The sequence below is a fragment of the Meles meles genome, chromosome 7 (genome assembly GCF_922984935.1).
Source record: "Meles meles chromosome 7, mMelMel3.1 paternal haplotype, whole genome shotgun sequence".
In the NCBI taxonomy this organism is placed as follows: domain Eukaryota; kingdom Metazoa; phylum Chordata; class Mammalia; order Carnivora; family Mustelidae; genus Meles; species Meles meles.
The window spans coordinates 47,495,856-47,510,851 of record NC_060072.1 but is presented as its reverse complement, the minus strand read 5'-3'; the positions used below and the strand labels follow the sequence as shown (position 1 = coordinate 47,510,851).

The window sequence follows — 14,996 nt, the reverse complement described above, 5'->3', positions numbered from 1 at the left end:
CCTCCTTCATATAAAGTTCTATAGGAAATACAAGGATAAAGAAAAGGTAGTATCCTGCCTTAAAGAGACCTTGACCCCCACTCCTGGACCTTTCTGTCAATCATTCATTCTGGATTCTGCCATCACAAAGGATCCTGTCATATCTATTTTTTTATAAAGATTTTATTTATTTATGACAAAGAGAGATTGTGAGAGAGGGAACACAAGCACAGGGGAGCTGGAGAGGGAGAAGCAGGCTCCCGCTGAGCAGGGAGCCTAATGTGGGACTAGATCCCAGCATCCTGGGATCATGATCTAAGCCGAAGGCAGATGCTTGATGACTGACCCACCCAGGCGCCCCACGGATCCTGCCATATCTAACAGTCCAGCCTATATGACCAGGTTGCTCTTCTCTAAAGATCCTATATGTGTGCATATGAAATTCCTTCCTCACCACAATCCTTGCTCTTCAGCACGGATAGCCACCAAGCAAACTTCTGCCGACCAAGAATGAGCACCATCTCCTTTTCTAAGACAACTTCATAGGAGAATTCTAATTTTGTATTTACCACTCCATGTCTGTCTTAGTCAGTTTGGGCTACTTGCACAGAATTCCATAAATTTGATGGCTTTTAAACTATATAAATTTATTTCTCACAGTTCTGGAGGCCGGTCAGTCCAAAATCAAGGTACTAACAAATTTGGTGTCTTGTGAGAGCCCGCTTCCTGGTTCATAGACAGCTGGCTTCTCTCTGGGTTTCACCTGGTAGAAGAGGTGGAGAGTTTTCTGGAGTCCCTTTAATAAGGTCCTAATCACAGTCATGAAGCCTCCACCCTCGGGACCTAATCCCCTCCCAAAGGCCCATCTCCTAACACCATTGCATTGGGGGTTATTTCAACACAGGACTTAGTGGTAGGATACAAACATTCAGTCCATAACATTGCATAAGCGTTTAAAAAATGTTTGCCTCCCTAACTTGGCTGTAAACATTTATCTTTATAATCTTGTTTGGTGCAAGCTGAGTATTTAATAAATACTTTTCTGTTTATTTATGCCTTGCCTCCTTTCAAAGAGAATTGAATATGGCTTACAGTGATACATGCACTGCAATGGGAAAAAAGAACAAAAGTAGAGGGAAAAAATGTTTCCTGATTTTAACAGATCAGGTAACTACAGATCTGAAAAAAATAATAATTTGTTTAGGAATTTGGGAGTTGCACATTATCCCAATGTTAGAATCAATAAAAAAAAATAGAATTAAATACCTTCCTGGAAAATTTAACCCTGTATTTTATGTGGAATATAGTCTACTTAGAGGTGCCTGGGTGGCTCAGTTAAGTGTCTGCCTTCACATTACAGGGTCCTGGGATCGAGCCCCAGATCGAGCCCCAGATCGTGCCCCAGATTGGGCTCCCTGCTCAGTGGGAAGCTTACTTCTCCCTCTCCTACTCCCTCTGCTTGTGTTCCTCTCTCGCTGGGTCTCTCTCTGTCAAATAAATAAAATCTTTAAAAATAAATAAATAAATAAATAAATAGTCTATTTAAACTTTGAATCGCTGGAAGAAATAAAGAAAATTCTTTGATTATTATAAAAGATTATTCTGTGCTTGAGGCACCAGTCTTCACGTTTGCTATTCGCATCTAAGCTTTGACACTTTAATTAAACGGCTATGCCCTTAAGTTGTGCCTATTTTCACGAAAAAATTATTCTCTACATTCACAAAAGGAACCATTGGTCAATACAGGGTCAGCTCTGGCCAGAGTAGGGAAGTAGGCAGGGTTTGTTCTGATGTTCCCTTCTTTTCCATATCAGGGACTTTTCCAGGCCATCAATAAAAAAGCACAAATAATTTTTTAGAGAGAACTTAAAACAAGAGAAAAATAATTAAAAGCAAGTAACTGAGAAGGAACTAAAAAAAATAGGCAAACATAAGTATATAACAAAAAACAAATCTCAGAGAGGCTACCACAATTAAATACAATATTAAGCATTAAGCTTCCTGGTCGCCATGGCAAAAAAGAAAAAAAAAAACCATGGGGGGAAAGTTAAACAATTAAACAAAATACAAGATCATTAAAACAAGCACTCTCAGAACTCTTGAGAACTTACCCCTTAAGTCTTCATAATACTGGTATTTTCAGAGATGCTCTTCCTTTGGCCATTTATATAGTCCAATTCCGCATTCAGTTTCACACACTTATATTGAACTTATATTTGAACTTTATATCTTTCTACATGCTATTTCCTCTGAGTTTAATGCCTCCCCTCTCTCTGTCTTTGCCTAGACTACTCCTTAGTGATCCTAAGGTGTCCGTCACTGCCAGAAGCCTTTACCCTCCCATTTTCCCTCCTAGTCGTTCACAGCGGCGCTGCGGTCTCGCTCTGTGTCTGTCTCTGTGTCTGTCTGTCTCTCATTCTCTTTCACACACACCCCTCTGTTAAGTACCCCTCCTCATTCTATCACAGCACCTCAGACATGCTTCTGTCCTAACACTTATAGATGCTGAATAGAGAAGTAGTATGCAACAGAAAAAAGTTAACTATTGCTTGTGGCATTTAGTCCTTGTGACGCTCCTCTCAGTAGCCCTTAGATTCTTGATCTCTACAATGAAGAATGTGTTAGGCCTAAGGATCCTTAAAAATCTCTTCCAGTCCAATCAGTAGACAATAATTTATTGTTTTGTTGAAAGGTTCCAAATTCATTAAAGTAGCAGCAAGGAAACTAACAGAAATAATAACATCAAAACAAAAGCAGACACAAACAAAACAACCACCACAACCCATTTCATCTATGGCCATAAAAGAAACAGACATCTGGCCTATCCAACAAGATTTTTCATGCTCTAAGATGAAATGAACTATTTAAAGTGCCTTAACACCATGCTAATTGGTTCCTTATCTCTTTCTTATTCTCTGCCTGATAGGATTGGCCAACAGTTGAAGTGGAATAGAGATCACATGAAAGGTGTGAAGAAGCCTTATAAATAGGAAAGACACCAGGAAAAGTAAGATTAAAAATTTTTTAAATTACTATTTTATATTTGCATAGCACTCTATATCTTTCAAAGTACTTTGATATAAATTATGTGCTTTTGTTTTAACCATGAAATAGGGATATCTTTTGTTAATTCCTTTAATTTCTATATTTCCTAAAGAATATTACATTGGCTTATTGTCAAAGGATTAGTGTATAGATCATATTTTGTAAGGAAGTTTATATTATAGCCTTGAGAATTAATTAACATACTATGCTATGCAACCTTCCAGATGAGAGTAACAGAAAGCCAAAGGAAAAAGCAGTATGCCATTATTTTCTACTTTGCTAAAAATATAAAAATAGTTGGACTCTTACTTAGCTTTAACTTAATCTTTTAATTCTAGATAAATATAGAGTAGATCAATTACAAAAAAACTGATTATTTTCATATTAGTAAATTTCTCATTTATCTATCTTCTTTTACCAATAACAGCTTTCGGATAAAATATTTTACAGTATCTTTTCAGCTTTCAAGTTTGTTTGTTTTTTTTTTAACAAATATATATTTACAGGAGGCTTTAATTTTTATGTATGGCAGAAATAACCTCATTATCAGACCTATTTCCTGAGAAAAATTGGTGGCAAAGACACTGGAAATACAAAGTCTTTTAAAATACAATTTTAAAAAACTAAAATAAGATATTGCCTGTTGGTTTTAGATGACTTTTGGTGGTAAAACTAGACACATATTTGTTTAGATCTAAATTGTTCTCTCTTCCATTGAGATTTATTTAATGATACAACAATGATTAAATCATTTGCCATTTATAGTCTTGAAACACATAATTTTTTAATAAATTTCATTAAAGTACATGCACATCATATTAGAGGAAATAGCAAGTTAATTGTAGTTTTAGATGCAATTTGTTTATTAGCAAAAGATACTCAATGAGAACATCTAACTATCTAAATCTAGCAGAGGTTAAACAGAATACGAATATGCTTACTTTTAATGTTGAACAATATAATCTGATTTAAACTATAAAAATATAGTGTAATAAGCTTGAAATTTTTTATTTCACATTCTTTGTTTAAGCTCCAAATCCTCTAAGTCATAACAATAATTTTATCCACAGATAAAATAACATTTTGCAAAACTGAAACATTCATCCTTTCCTTATGTTTTGACCTCAGAACATAGGGAAGATAGAATTCTGCTCAAGGGTAAGATGGGAGTGCTGTGAGTCTTGAGAAAACACTTGAGTACCTCTGGGCTTACAGTGACCACTGTAAGTGACCATCCCATCAGTCAGAATCCTTTTTGGGCAAGGAGCCGAATTTTACTAGTAGGTAGGGACACCATGGTAAAGATCAGTGTTCATGCACAGTATGCTCTCCTGGTCTCTCTTTCACTCTCTGGTTTCACATGGCCAGTGTGGTAAGAAAGACTAGGCCTGGTCCTTTTACCCATTCGTGGAAGGAGGTTGGCCTTTCTCTGTTCTTTCGATTACAGTCATGCGATACATTTTAAAATCTTATTTGGATCTAAGACTGAAAATTTATTTCTTAATTTCATTTCCTAAAACAGAACAGTTATTTATTTCTGGCTGAAAAAACATTTTAAAAACCATAAACATTAAAATATGCTCATACAAGCACTGGGTATTATATAAGACTGATGAATCACTGAACTCTACCTCTGAAACGAGTAATACATTATATGTTACTTAACTGAATTTAAATTTTAAAAATAATAATAAAATAAATAAGTAAAATGTGCTCACACATTTTGCTTTATTATTTACGCAGAGTAAATCTCTATGTAGTAATTGAGAATTAAGAAAATCATAAAAATAATTATATCAGGAGATACTACATTATCTACTATTGCTTTAAAAGGTTACTGGATTATGGAAAAAGCAGATCTATATTTCTTCCAGAACATTAATATTATCTCTTATGCCATAAAATTGCTCAATTCTAGGAAAAAAGTAAAATCCCACTTCACTTCTAAACAAATACTTATTGTATTTTTGGAAAATAAAAATATGCAGTTGACCCAAAATAATGCTATTATTACTTGAACTTCTTACTTTAATCACTACAAAAAAACAGAAAAGTGATTTATTTTTTAGCTTGTTCCACTTCCTCTTTATGAATCCCTTGAACCTGGAATTTACATATTTCTCATTTTTTATCTCTATTGCCAATCACAGTGTTAAAAATCACATATTAAATATTTTCTGGGTAGATATGGATGAATGGGACAGATGAAGTGGATGGATAGGCTAATGGAGTAGATAGGCAGATGGATAAAATTGATGGATGGATGGGATAAATGGATGGAATAAGTGGATGGGATAGATAAATAAATGGGTGGAATGAATGCATAGCTGAATAGTTCAGAAGTTTAGGGGTTAGATAAGTCAAGGTACTGAACAGTGTCAGTTCATTTAACACACATTTGCAACTTACTTCTAGATGCTAAATATGCAATGGAGATCAGGCTCACAGTAATGTAAGTGACAGAGGCAGACAAAGTAATAATATAATAATATAATACAATAAGTACATGAACAGAGGTAAGTAATAAGTACCTAGAAAAGAAAGAGCTTTACAAAAAGCATAGTAATTGATCGGGATCTGATGAAGGTGAGCTTTACTAATATGACCTGAAACACTGCATGAGGAAAGCATACATGCACTGTATTAGCTCACTGGGAAGAGTTAATAGACTAGATAGATAAAAGTGATAGAGCAAAGGGAATTCCAGGAAGGCGATAACAGCATGTGTCAAGGTAGAGATACAAAACTTCATGGTATGGCCAAGAAACTGCAAGTAATTTAGTATGGCCTGAAATTATAGCAAAATAATACATTGAGTCATTTATTTTGATGCTATAAATTCATTTATCTCTTATGGAATAATACAATATATTTCCAATTTTTGCTTCACACAGCTTGACTTACTATTTATCTTTTGTTCCTCAACTCTGTATTTTGAAAGGAATTTTCTTTTGTGACCCATGCCACTGAAAAGAATAAAAATATGACTTCTTAATGTATGAACTCCAACTCTACAGTTAAGGGTTAAGAGTCTTATTAAAAAGCTTGGAACTGGGGCACCTGGGTGGCTCGGTGGGTTAAAGCCTCTGCCTTCGGCTCGGGTCGTGATCCCAGGGTTCTGGGATCGAGTCCCACAACTGGGTCTCTGCTCAGCGGGGAGCCTGCTTCCCCCTCTCTCTCTGCCTGCCTCTCTGCCTACTTGTGATCTGTCTCTCTGGTAAATAAATAAAATCTTTAAATAAATTAATTAATTAAAAGTTTGGAACCACTGAGATTCTGATTAGAATACTAGAAGGAAGTAAACAGTGTTATAGAATCAATCTCAGAGTTCACTGTTTTCCTAGGATTTTATTTTTTTGGATCAACTCAAATTAAAATGTTGACCATAAACAATAGGATATCAAATAATGTCTTGGGAAATAAGAACTGTGGCAATAGAAAAAATAGTATGCACTAACTGCCAAACTAGAGCTCCTTAATCTCGACAACAATTGTTCAACAACAATCTCTATGGGGTAGATATTATTAGCAGCATTTTATAAGGAGAAAACTGAATCTCAAAAAGGTTGAATTTTTGCACACTTACACATGCAATAATTAGTAGAGTTGGGACTCAAATCCAGGTCTGTCTGGTTTCAAACCTCTTAATGACAATGCCATATTATTACTTAAGTTCAGAAACTCAGATAACCATGTGTAAAGATTTATTTGAAATTTGGTTTGGACTCAGGCAAGGAATAAAGAAAAAGTCACATTATTAGGAAAAACATTTTTCAAGAGCATAATACAGTACACTATAGAGTATACAGGTTATTAATATAAAATCAATAGCAAGGATGTGGGGCTGGATCCCAGGACCCCAAGGTCAGGACCCAAGCCAAAGGCAGACACTTAACCAACTCAGCCACCCAGGTACTCCAATAGCAAGGAGATTTTTATACAAGCTGTTTTACTTTATTTTGATGTCCATAGAATTAATGATGAAAATCAAGCCCAGGTCCAGTGTAAAGAAATACGCTGACACTTGGGAAGAAATGTTCTTTATACTTTTAAAGTAAGTAAACAGTGCTATGGTAAAAATTCTGCACTTACATAAATCTAGGTTTTTGTTGTTTGTAACATATCCTTTAATAGTCATCAGTATTTATTAAAGTTCTTTTTTTTTAAATTCTAGCTCTATTTAAGCCAGAATGTTAAAGTAGAAAAAGTATATTCCAGGGGACTGGTGTGTGGTGGTAATAGTGGAAATTCAATAGATCACAAAAAGTAAGTAAAATCTAATTAAAATAGTCAGAAACATAAAGTCTTTTTTTACTCTCCAAGGGTAAGAGGTGAGAGAAAAATCCACCAAATTGTGTCTCATGCTACTGATAACAGAGAGTCTGAAAGGAGAAGAATGTAAAGGTATAAAATTTTGCCTGTCAATAACTATTAGTAAGTTAACAACTTACTAATTGTAGTAATTGATCTAGTAATTAATAGGTAAGTAATTACTTATTAGTAACTAATTAATAACTATTACTTAAGTTAGTAACTATTAGTATATAAGTATGTAACTTATTAGTAAGTTACATACATAGGCAACCTACAGAAATGGATAGCTTTCTCGCACACTACCAAAAACATGTTTTAAAATTATAAATTAGGGGTGCCTGGCTGGCTTAGTCGGTAGAGCATGCAACTCTTGCTCTCGGGGTCATGACTTCAAGACCCACCTTGGGCAAAGAGATTATTTAAAAAATAAATAAATAAAATATGATAAAGTAAAGATCCTATTCACAGTAGCAACAAGAACTATAAAATATTGACAAGAAAATGAAATAAGAAATGTACAAAATCCATGTAAAAAAATAAAACTTTTACAAACATGTAAAACAACCCAACTAAATTGGAGACATATGTTCCTGAATGGGAAAACTCAATGTTTATTATAAAGGAAAGCAATTCCAATCCAAATCCCCTAAGAATTAAAAAACAAAAACAGTAACAAAAAAACTTGACTAGCTTATTCTAAAAATTATACAGAAGAAAAAAATGTATAAACATTATTAGCTTTGGGATACCTGGCTGACTCAGTCATAGAGCATGCCACCCTTGACCTCAGGGTGGTGACCTCAAACCCCACATTGGGTGTAGAGCTTACTTAAAAAACAATGACTAAAAACCCAAAGAACATTATTAGCTCTTAAAAAGAATAGCAACAGGAAAGACAATTTACCCTACTGGAAATCAAAACATACTATACACTGGAATAAAACAGTAAGATATTAACTAGTCTTAGACTAAATAAATAGATCAAGGAAAATAATAGTTTAGGAGGAAAATTCTTTTTTTTTTTTTTAGGAGGAAAATTCTAAAGCAAATTTCTACAATTCTACAGGACTCCTCAGAGATTCTCCAACAGGATTAATCTTCAACTGTCTGCAGTAGTAATTAATTTTTTTGGAATTTCTTCTCTTTCCCTTGTCACTTCCTTCACTCCTTTGCCTCCCTACTAAAATACCTATTGTGATACGGTGATTTATAATGGGAAATATATATTTGGTATTCATACTTATTCCTGGCACAAAGTCCTAAGTCTTTGGACTTTCCTAACTGTAAGGGAGATAAAGGTGTCATTTGTTATTTGTAACAAGCCCCTTTTAACAGCACTTCAACTTATGTTAATTAGGTGATTTTTTGAAAGATATTCCTAGATGACCACAGAATAGGGACTAGTTGCCAGAGGAGCCAACCATAAAACTAGAAGATTAGAACTTTCAGCCTCATCTGTCAACCTCTGGGGAGGGGCCAGGGACTGGAAGTTGACTTAATCACCAAAGGCATATGATTTAATCAACCATGCATATGTAATGGAGCCTCCATTACAGACAACCAGGTTCAGAGAGCTTCCAGGTTGGTAAACACATGGAAATGCTGGGACAGTGGTATGCCTTGATAGGGCATGGAAGTTCCACACATTTTCCCCCCATACCTTGTCCTATGCATCTCTTACATCTGCCTGCTCCTGAGGTGTATCCTTTGTAATAAACTGGTAATGTAGTAAAAAACACTGTTTTCTTAAATTCTGTGAGCCATTCTAGCAGATTATTAAACCTGAGGGATTATGGGAACCTCTGATATACATCCAGTCAGTCAAAGCCTGGGTGAACTTGTGATTAGCATCTGAAATGGTGCAGCAATCTTTTGAGATCAAACCCTTAGCTTGTGGGATCTGATGCTGTCTCCAAGCAGTGTCAGAACTGAATTGAATTATAGGGTACCCACCTGGTTGGTGTCCACAGGAAGTTGGAGAATTGCTTAGCATGGGAAAACCACGCCCACACAATACAAAAGTATTCAGTAAGCAGTGAGCAGAAGAGGAAAACATTATGCCAAACTCTCAAGTCATTTTCTCAGAGTTGGCTTTTGGAGGAACTCAAAGATAAGAGATGCTTGAGTTTTTATTCTGCATTGCTTTTGTATATTAATTTTTCACAATGACAACATATTCATGTAGGACTTACGTCATTCAAAAAATATAATACAAATGTTAGCTTGCCGGATTATACCTATGAATTTGAAATATTGTTTTAGGGTTTTATGTCTTGTTTTACTACGGGAAGACCTTATCAATGCTAACCAATGTCTTCAATACCCATTTAAATCTCTCAAAGTTAAGCACTAGCATCCTACAAATATTTCCAGTCCATTCTGCTCGACTTCACATTTAGATACTGATAACACAGAATCATAGAAAAAGATTTCTGAGATGGAATTTTATAGATCAATAAATCTATAAAAGTCTGCCAATTATAAATCTGCTATCCCTTATGAAAAAGGATTAATGGAATTTATCTTTCATCTTAAAATGTTTAAAGTCTCATGTACTATAATACTATAACTAAAGGACATTTAGAAACATTAACTCAAGAAAATGTGAGTGTTAATCGCTAAAAAGAATATGGGTAAATGTGCAGAGCAGGATATTTAAGGCTGCGAATGAGCAGAGCATAATTTCAACAACTGGCTGAGTTCAGGAAATACCATTTGTTTCTACTCTAAACTGAGAACTGTTTTTCAAATAAGAAGCAGGAAGTTGAGTGCCTAGTCTAAAAGGGAACATAAGCCTAGGAAAGAAAGAGCGTGGTCTAAAAGGGATATGACACCATACAGAAAAGCTGGAGTTAAAAATGAAACTGGCTGAGGTATTACATGGTCAGTCTATTATTTGAGAGACTAGTGTACTCCACCTGCTTGAATAAACCACACAAATCCCAGTGGGTCAGCAAATGGATAACTTTGACCACAGTTGATGCTGATGGGAAAGCAGAAAAGGGATATTGATTGAATGATATACAAATAACCATAGCATGGTGGAACTATGAGTAGCCTAGGAAGGGTTTTCAGTAAACACTCATATCAGTAACTGATTACTCATCAAACATCATAGATCTTTAAAAAACTATCATAGTAGCAGCAACAACAAAAAAGAAGGTGCCTAAAAGGAACTGCAGCAGGCATCCTTCTGTAATTGAAGAATTATTCAGACTGGATCTGTTCAGTAGCAAAAAGGAATAAATGTAGCCATAACATTGGAAAGCCATAAAGACATGTCATAACCAGTGCCTTCATATCCTTCCATTTCTGAGTGGAGTGGAAGCAGTAATTAAGGCCACAGCCAGATAGTAGCTAGAACTATGTATGATTCCTTTATTAATCTGAGCTCCATTACTCTCAGTTATATCTTTATAATGTCCCAAATCAAAATTGCCCCTTTGATTATTAATGCCAGGTACCTGACACACCAAGAATCAATAGACAATTAGTAGTCAAGATTCTAGTGCTTAGGACACTAGACACCTATACTTGGTGAGTAGCCTAATATATAAGTTTCCTAAACTGGGAATTTAGAGCATGTGCTAAAAGAAAACAAAACTTTGGAATAGTGAGAAAGGACTCTGAATCCATCTGTTCAATTTAGCAGTGTCATATGTCCGTTAGTTTAGGATAATAAGTTAAGAATACTTTATCAGGGGTGCCTGGGTGGCTTAGTGGGTTAAGCCTCTGCCTTCAGCTCAGGTCATGATCTCAGGGTCCTGGGATCGAGCCCCGCGTTGGGCTCTCTGCTCAGCAGGGAGCCTGCTTCCCCCCCCCCTCTGCCTGCCTCTCTGCCTACTTGTGATCTCTCTCTCCATCAAATAAATAAATAAAATAAAATCTTTAAAAAAAGAATACTTAATCAAAAAAAGCAGAATTAATCTTTCTCTGCTGATATACATACTTAAAATAATTTGAATTTATGTCAATTGAAAAAGGCATGAAAGATTAGTATAATGCATTCCAGCACCTTCCAAGAGAACTCTCAAAGGAGCATTCAGTTAGCAACTTCAGGTCAGAGCAAGGTAACATGAAGCCCAAAAGGAAGATCTTCAGAGGCTAGCTAGTTTCTTAACAATCTACTGCTGCATAACAAACTAAAGGCTTGAAATGACAACCATTTTATTTGCTCATAATTCTGTGGGTCAGAAATTTGAGGTGGGTTCAGTCGGGTGGTTCTTCTGCTGATGTCACTCATTCTGCTGATGGTCATTCATTACATTATGAGGCCATTAGGGATGCATGATCAAAGCTGGCCTGACTCTTTAAAAGTCTGGTAGTTGGTGATGCATTGGCTGGGTCACTGTCTCCATGTGGTTTCTTATTCTTGAGGAGACGGGCTGGGACTTTTTATATGGATGGCAGTATCCCAAGAGGACAAGAGCAGAAGCTCTGGAAGCCTACACTCACAAATCTGACAATATTACTTCAACAGCATTCTATTGGAAAAGCACGTCACAAGGCCAGCCAGATTCAAGGTTGTGGAGAAAGGGTTTTTAATCTCTTGATAAGAGAAGTAGTGAAATCACTGTTGTAAAGAAACACTTGTACACAGATGGGAGGAATCATTGTAGATGTCTTTATAAGCAATTATTTTAGGTAGAGTAATGCCTTTCTCCTTTAGGACCTGGGACAGAAGCTGAAAAGGATACAAGAGGACTCCACAGAAGAGCCCACCAACTGTATTTATAGTGGGACCTTAGAAGCAGACTGGACCACTGACTATCTAAATAGTGAAAGAGTTAGGGGATATATTAAGACAAACTGAAGTTCTCTTTATTTACCAAAATATTGGCAATCTTTAAATAGTCTAGGACATCTGTATTTAACAATCAGATCATTTCCCCAATATTTACTTTGTTTACCTGAAATGCTTTTCTGCCAGATCTTCAAATGGCTGATCTATTCACATAATTTGAGAATAAGCTCAAATTTGCTCCTGCAGGCAACCACCTAATTAAAGTTAACTTCCCCCATTTCATCTTCACATTTTCTCCATAACAAAATTACTATCTGAAATTACTTTAATATCTGTTTACTTATGATCTGTTTCCCATACTAGAATGTAAGCTCCGTGAGATTTGAGATTCTTTTCATTAGTTTAGCATTGTAATATCAGCAACTGATTAGTAGTGCTTAAAAAGGTAGCAAGGTGAGGATAAGATTTTGATAATTATTTCTCCACTAATATCCCGAGTTTGGCTCTAGTCTTAATCTCTGCTATAAAGCACAAAGTAGATAACACCATCTCATCATCCCTGGTCTCAGAGTTTACTAAGTTTTTCCCTACAAGTATGCCTGTTTGGAACTTCCCATTTATTTTATAGATTCTAGCCTTCGGAATGCATCTAATTAACCTCAATTTCCTTCATTCATAGACATGAGAAAATACTCACCTTGCTTATTATGTAAATTAAATGAGATTCCATTTGTAAAGTGCATAATACAATACCTGGTATAGAATAAGAACTCCATAGGGGTGCCTGGGTGGCTCAGTGGGTTAAGGCCTCTGCTTTTGGCTCAGGTCATGATCCCAGAGTCCTGGGATCGAGCCCCACATCAGGCTCTCAGCTCCCCGGAGAGCCTGCTTCCTCCTCTCTCTCCCTGCCTGCCTCTCTTGCCTACTTGTAATCTCTGTCTGTCAAATAAATAAAATCTTAAAAAAAAAAAAGAATAAGAACTCCATAAATGGTACTTACTATTATTATTATCCATAGTTCACTTGTGAATAATGGCCTGCACACATTTCCAGCCCATGCAATATTCTGTTCATTTTTTTTTTTTGTCTTAAGTTACCAATTCCAGTCTTCTATTTCTGATGGAGTCTCTAACTCCTCAGAAGGTCCTAGAAAAAGTCTGACCATCGATTTTACAATTTTATAATGCTCAAAAAGAAATACACCACCAGAGTCAGAAAAACACATAGAGTATCAGCAAAGATGTTCTTTTAACATGTGGCCCCTAATGTTCTTCCCTGCCGAGCTAGCAGTATTTCCAGTTTTCTTCATCTTCTGGTATTCTAGCCACCCCCTTCTCCACAAAACCCAGGGGCTCCTTCACCCCACCCCACTCCTTCACCATCCAGGTGGTAGTCTCCCTGCTTTCTCCATTCCTTACAATGCCATATTACAAAGTGAGTTACTGCTGCTAGTAATGACTTTTTAAAGACTATCCATGCCCTGGACATTTTATTATCTTACTGTTATTAATGCTACTGTAAGGATTTCCAGTCACATTTTGTAGTCACAGCATGAAATCCTTTTCATTAAGCTACAGCTGCATTAATGTTAACAGCTGAACCATTCTGAATCTGAAAAAGCCTGCTGTGTTTATCCTAGGAGGGTGTTTTCCTTAGAAATAAGAATACTGAATTGCTCAAATCACAGCTCCTTCTCAACCTCCTGTTAAAATACTTCCTGTTTATTCTTCTTGATACGTTAGGTACTATCCCACTGGTGAGGACAGCATGTGATTATATTCTTGTCACCTTCCTCACCATTGATTGGTTCCTTCAAAACACCTGCAGCATTATCCTGAACTCATTGGACCATTTCACTGCTTGCATATCTAATAAGAAAGATTTTTCTTTGCATTTCTCAACTATTCTCAAACAGTCTCTTTTTCTTCTTTATTCATCCCTGTAAGGGAGCAATTAATGAACAATTAGGTTCAGTTATGGCACTTAGCTGATGTAAACAGCTAGTGGTAGGTCTAATAACATAACCCAGTATTCTTGATTCTCCACACAGAGCTCAACCAACCACCCTCAGGAAGAGAGAAGGAACCTTGTTGTCTATTTCAGAGGAAAAATGAGGTCTGGCTCTTAACAAAGTAAATTTTTATTTTTTTTTCCTTGGTGAAAAGTCTGGCATAGGGATTTTTATGTATATATAATGATGATTGCACCATGATAGTCAACAGGAGGCCTTATCAATGATACCACAGTTTAAATTAAAACACTGAAGAAAATACGTGACTTTGGTGCCTTAATGAAAAACATGGTCTGCTTTGAAACTTTGCATGTTTTGTAGACTATAAGAGTTATACAAAAGTACAGTATCTGGGTGGCTCACTCAGTTAAACACCCGACTCTTGATTTAGACTTAGGTCATCTCAGAGTTTTGAGATCCAGACCCAAGTCCCACCCCAGGTGACAAGGCCCAAGCCCTAACCTCTGGGGAGCCCTACAGCCAGGCCTTGCTCTAGGGGTGGAGCCTGCTTAAGATTCCCTCTCTCTCTCTTCCCTTCCTCACCTTAAAAAAAAAAAAAAAAGTTGGGGCTCCTGGGGGGCTCAGTCGGTTGGGCATCTGCCTTCAGTTTGGGTCATGATCTCGGGTCCTAGGATGGAGTCCTACATCAGGCTCCCTACTCAACAGGGAACCTGCTTCTCCCTCTCCCTCTGCCTGCTTGTGCACTCTCTCTCTTTCTCTCTCTGTGTCAAATAAATAAAGTCTTTAAAAAAAAGTTATATGGAAGAGTTTTTAAAACTCAGGAGTATATTGGGGTGACTGGGTGGCCCCATCACTTAAGAGTCTGCCTGGGATCAAGCCCCACCACTGGCTCCCTGCTCAGCGGGGAGTCTGCTTCTCCCTCGCACCCCCCCCCCACCTCTC

The 14,996-nt window shown here is 36.5% G+C and overlaps 1 protein-coding gene across 9 annotated transcripts in view; it reads right to left on the bottom strand.

Moving 5' to 3' along the window:
- The window catches only part of LOC123945893, a 186,360-nt gene that overhangs the window by 94,951 nt on the left and 76,413 nt on the right, over positions 1-14,996 (bottom strand). The window contains exon 3 of one of the 9 annotated variants that reach the window (XR_006819518.1): positions 13,105-13,239. The exons of the other annotated variants lie outside the window; for them this stretch is intronic. The gene's annotated coding sequence lies outside the window, so the exon portion shown is untranslated. Of the gene's footprint in view, positions 1-13,104; positions 13,240-14,996 lie in introns of those variants that run through there. 9 annotated transcript variants of the gene reach the window in all.